A 13,867-nucleotide genomic window follows, 5' to 3' on the forward strand; every position below is an offset into this window, starting at 1 on the left:
AAAAACACAAAAAAACATGACACGGAGGAAACATGGATTTCCTACGTGCAGATTGTGGTGAAATACTCAAGCTTGTATTGACAAGTTTGGCTTCCAACTTGTTATGTTGATGTTGCAGCACCAATTTAAAAAATGGAGCAGTGTTATCTTGAATCCTTAGAAATATCTAAAGAAAAAAAATCTTTGCATGGTTTTGTTGGGTCTTTATAATTGTACATAAGTTTATGGCTCTCATAGTAAAATAGAGTAAGAATAAGGAGCTAACTTGTGAAGGAAAAACACCTCAGTTTATCCGAGACCCAAACTAAGCAAAAATTGCAATTTGATGTGCAATGTTGCCTATTCTGATTGTGAGAACCTCTAAAAAGATTAATACAGATGTGATGAGAAATGCAATGCAGCATTCTACATCACAGGTAGAAACTACTGACTATAATTGGTTAACTTAATATGAGCGTTTGTCCACTCCTATACTCCCAACAAGTTAAGTAATGTTCTTAGAATATAGAATATTTATTAATGATCAAAACATATAATGGACAATGCAAATTACAATAATGATTGAGTGATGATCCATATTTGAGGACTCACATTTCTAAACATTTTCTACGCACAATGTGTAATTTATTGATAATCAAGTAAAGTTTCTTCTTCAGGTCAAGTGTTTATCTTACCTTGTATTACAAACTATATCAAAAGTTATTCTTATGTGCACTGTTATAAAATAATATAGGTAAAGATTACACCGAGCAGAACGACACGTGAAGCACGAGCTGAATTGGAAACGTTTGTACACTTACATTAAACATGGGCCTTTTACGTTGGCAAAAAACAAGTGATAACGCTATTAATCAGAACGACAGAAAGGCATTTTTGTGTCATGCAAGGTTTTTTTTTATCTGTGTCAATTCCTTTAGAGGCCATATAAAATTTGCATATCAAATATGATACAGTGAGCTTTATATGGGTGCAATACTGGTCTTTCAGTAGAGGAGCGTTGACTTGTCGTATTGTGTATTTAGACTAATAGTTACCAATATTTTCTTATTATCTTATGGTTCTCGAAGGTGCTGCTTAAATACCATCTCTGTCTTTCAGAATGAATTTTAACTTCTCATTAAGGCCTAATGTTTGGAATGCGTCCGAACTCTCGGACCAGATCGGCGTCCTGGTTACTGATGGCAAATATCAGGGATGAACACTCACGGGGTTTTAAAACTCTCAGAACCTGCCGCGACCAGGGCAGTGAGGCTGTATGCCATTGGTAAGAGAACTTGATCTGATCTGAATAGTCACTGAAAGACACATGGATAATGAGTGTATTTGGGCTTTAATGTGTCTTTTGTGGTTTTGATCTCCAGGTTGTGAAGAACGCAGATGCGGAATGAGCTGAGACACAATTGACTTCCGATCCTCGATGACATCCACATGTAACAACGGTTTGGCTGCACTTCTCCTCTCCTTGCTGGACATCGTGGGACGACCTGACAAACAAACCTGTTGTTAACAGTGTCGAAGGGTTCCAGGTAATTTACTGAGCGTCACACCTCAGACTAAAACCAATGAGGTGTGAAAGATACAGTATTTCTAATGCGAAAAGGGATAGGCAATGTAGAAAAAATGTAGAAAGGGAAACATGGACTGGACTGTGACAAGTGGTGCGATTCGATATGAGAATGAGGTCTAAGGACAAATGACACTGATGTGTAACGGATGCGGCATTTAGGCATCTTTACAAAAAAAGCTGGTTTATGCTGCTCGGATTTCTTCTTGGTGGAAGAGCATTTACACAAAATCACCGTTGAATACTTAACATAGGTTGTTGAGCTGGTCAGAGCAGGGTATAATTTAGGTCGGGCTTTTATGTTGCCTTACATCTGTATATTATTACATTCATCAAGCAGACAGTCTAGTGAATGCAAGTTATATTGTTGTAGAATGCCTAAATGGACTATCAAAATAAGTGTTACCTGTATTCTGATCAACCTACATTTTTAAAAAGTCCGAGGTAATGAGACACCACTCATTAATGTGGTAGAATGGCGGATATGCCAGTGTCATTATGCAGCGACGGGTGATGGGGTGCCATCCATAGCTAGTCCTAAAAGCTCACGAATTAGTCTTCTCCCTTTCTTTTCTTTTTCACGAAATTTAAATACATGAAGCTTTGACCTTCCTGGTGAAACTTTGACATGCTGGATGAAACTCGAGCCATGCGCAGACAGATGTTTTACAGGCTCACACCAGCCAACACAACAACAACACACAACATAAAAAACTGCTAGAGGTAGCCCCAGTTTAGAAATAACCTGGAGAAAAAAAAGACATAACACTGCGAATATTCTCCCGTACTTGAGTTATGACTGATGATAGTATCTTCTCCATTATGAAGACTCAGTCGAGTATTGTTAGAGTATGATTCAGTGTAGCAAAGTAAAATAGATACAGTAAAATATGAGTCCTGTCATGGACCAACACAACCAGCTCTGAGAGCTCCTAATATTACAAAATTCCAAACTGATTTGACAGCACAAACGTTTGGAAATCAGAAACTCTCAGAGCTATAGACTAATTGGTGAATGTAAGTTGTAAAACAAACAAAACAAAAAACATGTACAAGACAAAAACCTGACTTATCATTGATTATACATAAAATCTTTGAATGTAAAGCACATCCAACTCGGCTGTGTTATGTGTAATGACTGCATGGCCATCTTCATAGTAACAGTGACTTCTCGAGCTCCGTTGGGTTTGTTTACTTCAAATTCAAATTTGCTCAGAAACAAGCCCTGATGTGTGACCGTCTAATGTTTGGAGCATGTGAGGGTCCAAAGGTTAAACCCCTAATCACCATCATTACCCCTTATAGGAGGAGGCCCGTGTAGCCACCCACTGATCTACCGACCTCAGAAGTGACCCATTACTCCCTTCCGTGCCAACATGGTCGGCCCCGATGACCCCGTGGCGAAAGTACAGACTAGAGTCTGTGAGCAACGCAGGAGGAGAATCCACATGCTGTATGAACCACCGCCAAACAAGCCTAAAGCATAACACCATACATTGCCTATTATTAGGTTTAAGGATTTTGAAGCGACCCTAAGTACTAAACTTTATTGGTGCAACTCATCTAAAGTTCTTAAAGCAAATGCACATTTAACAGCAAGAAAGAGCAAAGAAAGGATCTAAAGTGAGCTTTGATGCATTTCATGTTGAGCCAAAACTATCCGGGAGGGAGGACAATTTGAAAAGGCTAAGTTTGATTAATGAGTCTTCTTGCAAACACAGTCATGTCCTGTTCTTTGTGAGTTCTCACTTTCTTTCTGTTCCTAAATGCTGCAAGATTGACTTGTTTATCGGACGGTGACTCCACTCGTGGTCTTGAGGAGACTCAATCTGGGCTGACGGAGCACATAGTGAACCCAACAGTCATCAGTGGTGGGGACGAGGGACCGTACAGCGACCCCCTCAAAGGCTCGGAGACAACATGTAAGTATGCATTTACCCACAATTCCACTCCACACCAGAACAGTTAGAGCCAATGTCACCTCCAACAATATGTTTTGAACACCAAAAAACACATGAAATCATTCATTGTTTGCATAACTGACAAATGGCAATTGTTGTTTTAGAAGTACATATTAATGAGGATATAGTGTCTGCAACTTCTATATACTCACTAGTAATACAGTTGTACTGCATGTAATTGCTTTGTTTTTGGACAGTTTTATACGGTAATACTTACGAATATTCTTAAAAGTACCTTTGAGTACAACCGGCCTGGAAATACCATGATATTTGAATGCAGAGTAATCATTCAATAGCCAGTGGTATTGTACGTCTCACCACCATTTTACTTTTACCATGGTACTGCCACAATACAAAGAATAGACCACTTTAGTTAAGTATTGTATCATACACTACTTGGGTGAAATCTCACAAAACATGTCTAATTTAAAATAATTATAATACTAATGAATTATCAGCAATACTTTTTATTCAGCAAGCAGTGATGCATTAAATGTAGAAAAGATTGATCAAAAATGCTGTTCTTTTGAGACAGTATTCAAGACATTTATAATGTTAGAAGCCGTATCATGATTCTGCACAAATATGACACCCAACACAACTCAAATGCTGTTCTTTTGAACTTTCTTATTCATTCAGAGAATCTTGAAAGAATGAAATAAAACTTTGTATCATGACTTCTGCAAAACAGCCAGCACAACTTTTTTTCAGCAATTGATCTATAAGAGTTCTTTGAAACAGCAAAAATCAGGCATATTTGAAGGGAACGGGTGTGGACACTGAAGAAAATTCAGCTTTGATCACAGGAATTTTAATTACATTTTAAACTATTGTGGTATTTCACAATATTTCTGTTTTATCCCTGTGTTTACGATTTTTTAATGCAGCCTTGGTGAGGATAAGACACTCTTTGAAAACATGAAGAAACTTCTTACCAACAGAACTGAAATGAATATTGATTCTTTTAAATATGTGTCAATACAAGAACTGTAATGGTACTGAAAAGGATCTTAATTTTAGCATGCAAAGTGTCCTTTCTATATTTTTCCCCTTACATGCTATTGGAGTTCTTGTCAGGTTTGGTGAGAATATCTTGTGAGGAAATTTTACTGTTTAAAAATTGATTTTGTGTGTAGCCAGTTACTGCAAATAAAAATGCTATGCAGTGTGTATGGTCTAATGCTGCTTTACCCTTTATTTGCCACATTTATTATTTTTAATTTACATTATGACTTAACCCTAACGTCATCATTCCTTTCACAGCGCTCTGAATGTTAAACCATGTTTCAGTACCAGCATGATGCTGCTTTGCACCGCAAAGTGTCAGGCAGAAATTATTGTCATTTCTTTGTCTGTGTGTCGACGATATTTGCATATCTGTTGTGTCTGTCATGGTCATTCATTTTCCTAATCACAGTGAGCGACCCCATGAAGTATTCTCATCCAAAACCATTGTCTTCTCATGGCATTCTCATTCATCTTATGTCACACTATCACATCATTCCATCCGGAATGCTTCCATGTTCCCATTCGAGCACGTCGTATCAGTCTGTAGATGGCAATAGTCAGGGAAACTCAAATTGCACTAAGAGAAAGAGAGGAAAAAGGTCATGTTCCCTCTGTAGTGCCTCATCAGGCGCTGTGAGGAACGATGAACATTCTACAAAAAGAAAGCGCTCCACCACCATGAATGTGAGATGGGATGCGGCCGAAGAGGGCACACAGGATACATGCTTCTCTACAGCGCACCTTAATGGCATAACTGAAACCCTGTCTGTTTGAGGCAGCGAATGGGTATTAGTGGTGGCACCGCCACACATTTCAAACCCACTGCCCAGTCTGCTGTCCCGCCGCATCTAGTTAGTCAGCCTTTTGGAAAGTCCCAGTCTTGAAGCTGAATATTTACAAAACTAAACACAAAATGTGCTAATAGTTTTCATCTGGACTTACTGGAACAGAACTAAATGTTCTAATGGGAACCCAATGGTGCTATGCAGCTCACAATCTGTCACAACAAACTTGTGACATACTGTTAGGCAGAAAGAGGAACTGGAAAGCATTTTTGGAGACCATTATAGGATACCCACAGGGGCAGGTCTACATTTATTTGGGTTCGAAATAACAGCTCATTAGGCTGTGGGGCTTGTATAGGACAGTTTCTCTTTCAAGTATTTCTCATATTGAGATGACCCAGAGGGCTCGACGTCCAGATTCTGGCCTGACATCTGATTGTACCACAGGGCTTGTTAAGAGAAAGACAGATGTTTCAGGAATTGCTCTTCAATTTTTATCTTTCGTTTGTGGAGTGGGTGGGGGGAGAGAATATGCTTAGAGTTTGATGTTGTAGTCGGTAGACACCAGAAACATTCATGTAGAATGCAAAAATTAAGCTCTTGTTTTATGAAAAATTGTCCAAAAAGTTTGGTTTAAGCATGATAAGAACACAACATCCCAATAGGGTAAAGAACTTTATTTTTCCTTGTTTGTAAAACAAAAACGCAATAAACAAAAGTTATTGTAAATAGTATAAAAAAGTTTCTGTGCATGATTGAGGAACTGTTGTAGATATGTGTTCTGGCAGTGTATGAAAATCTTTTTTTGTGCCTGGTTGGGATACAAAATGAAAATATCTCAGTTAAGCCTGAAATCGTAATTTCTAAACCATTATAGAAAAACGGTAGAAAGGATGTATGAGAGTATTTTGTGCTGTAACATACTACGTCATGTGCGCTGAAAAGACCAGCGAATGTTGTGTTTGGATATTTATCCCCTGCATTTCTGCCACTTTTCGTGAAATAGCTTTACATCAACAGAAAATCAGACTGAAACTTAGTTTACGTTTTTGGCCATTTTTATTCATAGGTAACTTTTGAACTCTTTATTCTTCTGAAATAGATTTATCATTTTGCGGTTGACATGCATTGGCCCACGAGAAACGTGAGTTCAGCCTCGTGTTATTTTAGTATCACTTGAGTAGTCTTTTTTTAGTATATCGCACTGATTATTTGTTATTTGTTTGTGACCATGTGGTTTGACATAGATTTAATTAGGGGTAGATAAACCCTGTGTTCTAGCATATACATACATTCAAAACATATCTTGGAAATTTATGCTGGTTCAGCTTGTGTCAGCATTTATTTTCCATATCGTCCCTTGATCAAGTCACCATCCCTTTCATTTGTGATGTGGTTGACTTTCACAGATGCGGTGTGTGAAAGGAACAGTCTACTGGTATGTCAGCTGAGAGAGAACTTTCGTCCCAACCCGGCCTACAGCGTTTCCGTCTTCAGCGCTGGTTGCGGGCGATTACGCCAGTGAACCCCCTCCTCTGATCAGGGGGTGACCCGTAGGTGGCACTAGTGGCTGTCTCCCATCAGCAGGGATGTTTAGCTGGCCTATTTGTTTCTGAACTCGTTTGTTTGTCTGTTTTTTTTTTGTATCTCTCCCTTCTCTGTAGTGCCTACCTCCTCCATACTGGTTGGGTTGGGTGATCACAGACACTCACCCACAGCACCCATGCAGCTGGACTGGGATGATGCACCCGGCGCTGTTCGCAAAATACATCATCACTTTCAAGCCAGATGGAGGAGAGGCGAAAGAGGTAAGGTCGATTCCTGTGCAGCTTTTGAGAAAATTTGTCCTTTCTGACATGTGAAATAGGACATTCACGTGATTGCAATTATGTGAAGAATATCTTACTGTTTTCAGAATGTTTCAATGGCATTTTCTTTTCATCTGACCTCCGTATGATGCCTTAAAAATAGTGTTTATAAGTGCCAGTGCGCTTTTAAATATGTGATGTGTCCAGGGTAAACCACTGTATTTCTGATTTTCCAACAAATCACCACCTACCGTCAAATTTGCATTTTCATTCAGCCCAATTCTTTAATTTTGAGTCAGATAAATTGACATCTAGCCATACATAATCACCAGATTAGGCAGAAAAAAATGTAAGGTTTATTATTCCGAAAAACTGTCAAATCTCATATGACTTGAACTGTAAAGTTGTTTAAATCATAGTTTTAAATGATTTCATAAAAGTCTTTACAAGTTTTTCACAACAAATATATTCTGTTCTTAATATCAGAATTATCCTAATTGACTTCAACTGGTGATTCAGTACCCATTTTTAGAAAGAATCGCCGGTCGGGACTTTGAACGTACATTATAAAAACCACTGAAAGCACGGGAAAAGTTCTCAAAAGCAAAATAAAATCGACAAGAGAGTGTGGGGAGGTCGGTATAGTGAAAGTAATTTGATCATGTAATATTTACATTGTTTGATGGATCATATCACACCAGCACACAACAAAGTGGTACGAGGGTGAATTGGCTGCCGTCCACATGTTGTTGTAGCACTGCATTTGGGATTAAATGAAAGTGAATGTGACGTGTGGCTGAGTATGGTGAACCATACCTGGGATTTGTGCTATTGCATGTAACCCATCCAAGTGCACAAACACAGTAGTGAACACACACCTGGAGCAGTAATGGCAGCCATATTGCTGCGGGGCTTGGGAAGCAGTTGGGGGATGTCAGCTCGTCTTGCTCAAGGGTCTCATCTCAGTCGTGGTATTGAGGGTGGAAGAGAGTGCTGGCATTCACTACCCCCACCTGCCGGACTGAGACTCAAAACACCGCAACCTTTTTGGGTACAAGTCCGACTCTCTAACCATTGGGCCATGAATGCCAAATGGGCCAATGGCCATGCCATTGCTGTGATGCACAGTTATCAGTGCTGTTGCGCACACAGTCTTGTTTTCAAATGGTGCAAAAGCCTTACTGGGTCCACTGTGGAAGCCACACCTCCTGTGAAAAGATTCTGTCTGTTTACACAATGCATCCAGGCAGACAACCAAGAAAAGAGAAACACTGTTGACTGAATTTGGACCTTTAACATATCAGCAATTACTTTGCACAAGTCAGAGAGAATACAGCTGCTCTCCAGAGCTTCGGTTTATGGCAATGTCTACAAAGATTGCGAAGAACAGACAGACAATAAAAAAAAGATGGCGTTTTGAGTGGCACGCAGCAATCCGAGTGCTTTGAGAAGTGATTTTATGGGTAGGATTTTTTCCCTATGGTGTTTTTTTTAACTCTCAGTGGGCAGTTTTGGCTCGCTCAGCTTTGCTCCACGCTTCCTGAGGCATTAGATCATGGACACAGTGCTGCTCCCCCCCCCCCCAACTCTTCGTTTGGGACGAAAAGATGAAACAAACAGGTGGATGTAAGCCTGAGCAGCCCGACAGATGGCGGGCAAGCCCTGTTACTGACCCTGGATCAAAAGATCAGGTCTAATTCTGCAGGAACTTAAAGTGCTTTTATATCTATTGAGGGCTCCATTCCTCCTCTCAATTTCAACCCCTCTCTTTAGCAAAAAAAATGCATCACAAGGTTGCTGTCATTTGATTTTAGGTAGGACGGTCTAGTTTTGAAATATCATGTTTCGTTCCTGAATGATTCAGTGTTTCTGAACGCATGGGGCGTAGTGATGATTCAGTTAGCCATTAATAAAGGGCCCAGCTGCGTAGTAGTATACTGCTCTTACTATTTTTAGCATATCTTTCAATGGCATAAATAGCAAGAGTAGTATGCTAGTACACAGGCTGAACTGATCAGCAAGTCACTTCATTTCACATTCCTGAATAGAATCAGCTGTGTTTGAACCAACATCGGGTTGAACTGAGAAAATCAGTGACTCTAAGGGGAGAGACTTGTTGCCACCTACTGGTGGTTATAGTTTCATCAATTTAAAGTATAATTTCATAGTTTTATGTTTATATCCTAACATTATTTATGAAGGCTGGCAGTATAAATGCATCTCTGAGTTATATTAACCATTCAGAGTAAATACATCTAAATGCCCCTTCAAATGCAGTTGTGTGTCGCTTCCGGAGTGGCAAAAGATGGATTTTGTTGATATTGACTCAAAGGATTGCCTTTATTGAATAACACACAAAATATGACACACAAACAAAATGTTGTAGGATTTACAGTTTTCACTCAGAAATTTGCTAATAATTACACAAACTATTACAAATAAAAATGGCAAGTACATACATTGAATTAAATGTGACTTTTTGAAATAGAAAAAACTGTAATCTGTGCACAGTTTTTATTTCCAACTTCTGAAAATCTATAAATAGAGCTCGCTGTTTTTTCAAAGTAGTAAGTGATTACATGTGATCTGGATTATGTAATCAGATTACAGTAATTAGATATTATGTTTTAAAATACTCAATCAGATTTTAATAACATACAGTATTCAAATCTATGAGCTATGTGATAAACGAGTTAAGTTAAAAGTAATATTAATGAGTAGTCAGATTACATTACCTAAACTGTGTAGTCCTAATAGATTATGTTATGTCCTTTGGAATCAGTAATGGATTATAATTTTGTAAGTAAATACCCGTCTAATGGCTAATTGCCAGTTTCTAACCAGTCAAACTCTGACCTTTCCATGCTGCCAGGTCTCTTAGATGGTGGAATTTATGGCCAATAACTGCACTTCTCATGTTTCAATTTAGCTCGAAGTTTGACGGGAGATGTAACGTCTAGAGGACTGATAATCTCATTTCCAAACGGAATATGATGTGGCTGTGACTCCTGTGTATGACTCTGGGCCCGGGAAACCCAATGCTTAACCAAGCCATTACAGGTAACAGGCCCAGGGGTCCATTATCTATGAATAACCTCAAAACTGAATTAACATTCGACTGCTAAATATTTCAAATGCGTAATTGTAACCTGAAACTCAAACTTATCATCCTGTACATCCCAGATGTTGTCCCTGCTCCGAAGAACTTGAGGTTCTCTGAGTGACCCCAGACCAGTTTCAGGGCTTCACTGGGAGCACGGCGCTCCTGAGGTCTCTCTCTACCGCGTCAGCTGGACCAAAGAGCGGAGAGAACAACTTTCAATCTGTAAGACATCAGAGACTAAACTTGAGTCCTGATTATCAGGTTGAAGTACTGAAGATTTGACTCTGATTGGGTATTTGAGTAATTGTACTGTTTGGGGAAGAATCTGAACTGAACTTGACATGCATATTTGTACTATAACTCAGTAACATGTACAAAATAAATACAATATTTTTACTCCATTTTAATTTCACATATGACTTAAAAAACAAGTACAAAGTACACACCATATGACTTTTTTCTAGTTATTTAAAAATGTAAATCTTTGTAAGACGAGGGTGAGGTAAATGATGGAAAAGTACATTTTTGTGTGGAATGAAACTCTTTTCAGACACAGACCCAGTCTGAAAACTGCAGTAATATAATGTTTTATAATAATCATAATAACTATTGCTGTAGATAGATGAACTTGAGTCAAGTGTGAATGCTGTTCATGATTAGGTAGAGATATTTGTCTAAAAAATCACTATTTTCAAGTGTCACTGTATCATAATTTGCTGCTATTTTTAGCTGAGATTATTCAGGTAACATGTTTAAGGGTATTGGCTTGAGTTTAATATTGCTGTGTCCTAGAGTTTGTATGTAATCAGAAGAATGAGTAAAAATAGTGATTTTTGACAGGAGACATTTTAGAAAAATTACTATTAAAAAAATCATCTTGTTTTTCAAAAGTCAATTTAAAAAGCTAAGCATGTTGTAAAAAGTTAAAAGTGTTTAATTTTTTCTTAGCTTTAAATACTTAAGGTACATTCAAATGTGGATACACAGTGTTATTTTAGCATAATTAGTAATTATCATAATTTTATTCATATTTTGAATAGTATATATATACAATCTTCCCAATTTCATTTTAATTTTAGTTAAAGTTTTAAGTTTCCAGTTTCCAACTATTTTAGTTCTTCAACTTAATGTTGTTTTAATGTTGTTTTGGCAACTAGCTGAAAAAAAAGTTTACTTTTTTCACCGAATGAATTTTTTTTTTAAGTACTTAGTAAATACTTAGACTTTTAATTAACTAACATTTTTGGACAGTGTCTAATTTTTTTTTGACATAGAGTAACTGGTACTTTTTACTTTAAGTACAGTTTTCTCAGTACACTTTTTTTTCTTACATCCCTGCATGTAATAGTTTGATTGTTAGTATCCAGCAGTAGTATTATTTTGTCTCAGTTTTAATACCACTGTCTTCCTCAGGATATCCTGAACAGCGAGGACACACTCTCCTTCTAGAGAACCTGGAACCAGACACTCTCTATGATGTTTCTTCAGCTGCCATTGACCCCGATGAGTCTGAGAGCGAAGATCTTTTGGGCAGCCAACGCACATGTAAGAAACCCCCAAATCCAAATGATAGACTTTTTCCATCTGCTTGCACTTTAGACACCCACATGTGCATTTGACAAACTCTCACTCTCTTTCTCTGCACCATTCTGACTGCTCAGGTCCAAGGTTATTACACCCGGTGAGTCTGTTGTTTTTAAGCTCTATGACATTTGATATTTGGAAATGCATATGGGATACGAGGATGTGTTTAGAGAACACAAAAATGAAATATCAACTGCATGTTTCCTTTCTTAGCTCCTAGTGGGACCTCCTCAGACCCTCCAGGTGTTCAATGCGACTACCACCTCCCTCACCACCAAATGGGATCACGCTCCTGGAAAAGTGCAGAACTACAGGCTCACTTACGTACTGATTGCAGGAGGGAAGATCACAATCTTGTAAAGAACATTTCAACATTTTTTATGTTCATATGATCTGGCTGACTGATAACAGTATTACAGGGTGATGTGTGAGCACCAACCACAGTTTTCTGTATTGAATTGAACCAACATTCGTTCATTTGGCAAACAAGATGCATGACTGCTTCCAAATGTGATTTGAATGATTATACAGCGATACTAGGACTCCAAAATGTTTTGGCAATCTGACGGTATTGTATCGTGGACCAAGAATTGTGCAGCCTCACCTTTAATTTACTGAGTTCAATGCAACACAACGATGAAATCACACAAGAAACAATCTGTTGGCTTATCTTGTTAATGCAAGTACTGTGTACAGGTTTCTTAGTCTGGACGATTGTTTTCGTACAAATAGTATTTCTTACTGAAGAGTTCTTTTTTTTCACATTAAAGCTGCTGCTATGAGATAGAATTAGGATAATTATAATAATTGGCTGATGCTTGTTGGTAGTTATCATCATAATGCCATATGAGCAATTTTTATCAACATCAAGAATGTAAAATAACATTTATACTCAAAGGTCACAGTTTCTCACCCATTTTAAGCACTTTTTTTTTTTTTTTTTGCTTAACTAGTTTTAAATGTTACTATGTGCCACGTGCACTGTTTGAACGGTACTGACTTATACCTACTATAGCCTTTTTAATTGAATTTATATTAGTCAATTAATGACTAAACGAATCTACATTACTATCAAAACTATTGGGTCATAAGGTTTTTAATTTGATCTTTTATTCAGCAAGGATGTATTAAATGATCAAGGTGACCAATGCACAGGTTTTGATCACAGGAATGTAAACTACATTTTCAAATATATTCACCACAGAAAACAGTGTTTTAATTGTAATATTATTTCAGAATATTACTGTTTTTAACTGAGAAAAAAAAAAGTGCTGGTGAGCATAAAAGATTTCTTTCAAAAAATTCTTACCATCCCCAAATATTTGAATAGTTGTGTATACTAGCCAGCTTGAGATTTCTGTAGATCTGTAGTTGTAATTATGTTTTAAGATTAGATGCTGAATCTGAAAAGACATTTAATATTCCCTACAGGGTGCGTGTTTTTTCAGTGGCATGTGGTCACAACTAAAACCTTAAGGCAAATCTTAAGCTGTCTTATGATGTTTTTATCTGCAGGACTACTATCATATTACTCATTCCATGTTATCCATGCTTATCAGAATGGGGTGAAGAGATGTTGTTTTTCTATACTACAGTCATTTGCAGTGATTTTCCAGCCTCTGGTTTTTCTTCATCAAGAAGGCAGAGGATTTGACACTGGCCAGCAGTCAATAGGAATAACAACATAAAACTGCACGGTGTTTTTCGTCCTATCTGCGATCATATTTTGTGATGTGCCTTTCCTGACATTATCCAGCATTGGCGGAAAATTGCTTAAGCTTATTTAAAGGAATACTCCCATTGATTACCACAGAAAATGAATATAACTCGTCCAAAAAATGAAATCTTGTGAAAACGAATATCAAATTTAGAATAATATGTATGTGTGGCTCTACATGTGTTTGTTTTATCATGCTGAGGAACGAGTCAAAATAATTCATCATAATTTTGTGGTTGTCAACATTACGTCACAGATACAGCTATAGATACACTCAGTGGAGCTGATCCTTTGACTCATTTGACAACACAATTAATTCTCTCTGTCACAGACACAG

At 37.8% G+C, this 13,867-nt stretch overlaps 1 pseudogene; it reads left to right on the top strand.

The window, feature by feature from the left end:
• The window catches only part of LOC109078110, a 64,127-nt pseudogene that overhangs the window by 25,357 nt on the left and 24,903 nt on the right, over positions 1–13,867 (top strand).

Source organism: Cyprinus carpio, chromosome A17, assembly GCF_018340385.1.
Source record: "Cyprinus carpio isolate SPL01 chromosome A17, ASM1834038v1, whole genome shotgun sequence".
Lineage (NCBI taxonomy): Eukaryota > Metazoa > Chordata > Actinopteri > Cypriniformes > Cyprinidae > Cyprinus > Cyprinus carpio.